Below are 729 nucleotides of genomic sequence, written 5' to 3' on the forward strand. Positions count from 1 at the left end.
CCGGGCTCAGCCCCGCGCCCGCAGCCCGGCTCACCTCGATGAAGGTGCTGTTCCAGACGCGGGCGCGGAGGCTGAAGCTGGAGGGCAGCTGCGTGTGCAGCAGGGGACACTCGAACCACACGCAGCGCGCCGTGCCCGCCGAGCAGCTCTGGGGGACACGGCGGTCAGGGGGCACCAAGCACCGCCCCGGCGCCAGGGAGCGGCGGGGACAGTGACCCGGGAGGGGGGATGTGCTGCCCGACCCCATCTTCCCCTGCAGCCCCCACTCACCAGCACCGCCTCGGACCTCGGGCGCCGGCCGGTGGCCAAGGTGACCGGGGGCTCGCCCGGCTCGGGGGGCTCCAGCTCCCGCCTCTGCCGCGCTGGAGCCTGGTCCTGCAGCAGCTGAGGGGGGACACCAACCCCATCAGGGCTGTGCCGGGGGGCTGAAGGACCCCCGCGGTGGGGCAGGGGCACGGCCCTGAGGGCACCGGGTGACTCACGGTGAGGTTGAGGGGGTTGATGAGCCCCCCGGGGGGGTGACACGTGTCGTTGCCGTTCACCAGGATCTCGGTGGGGTAGAGGAGCCATTTGCCGTTGGGGATCTCGTAGGGCCACTCAAACCCCAGCAGGATGGTGCCCAGCGTGCCCAGGGACTCGCCTTTGGTGGTCACCTGCGGGCAGGGCGGGAGGTGCAGTCCGGCATTCCCAAATCCGCCTCCCTCCCCGTTCCCAAATCCCCCTCCCTCC

The 729-nt window shown here is 72.2% G+C and overlaps 1 long non-coding RNA gene across 1 annotated transcript; it reads right to left on the reverse strand.

The window, feature by feature from the left end:
- Window positions 1–24: 24 nt before the first annotated feature.
- Window positions 25–723, reverse strand: LOC121340939. The gene is made up of 3 exons (XR_005953374.1): window positions 483–723; window positions 271–384; window positions 25–148 (listed from the first exon to the last, which is right to left on the reverse strand). It is a non-coding gene; the product is annotated as an uncharacterized LOC121340939 (long non-coding RNA).
- Window positions 724–729: the final 6 nt, after the last annotated feature.

This window comes from Onychostruthus taczanowskii, unplaced genomic scaffold (assembly GCF_017590055.1).
Source record: "Onychostruthus taczanowskii isolate IOZ18803 unplaced genomic scaffold, ASM1759005v1 scaffold4316, whole genome shotgun sequence".
NCBI lineage: Eukaryota > Metazoa > Chordata > Aves > Passeriformes > Passeridae > Onychostruthus > Onychostruthus taczanowskii.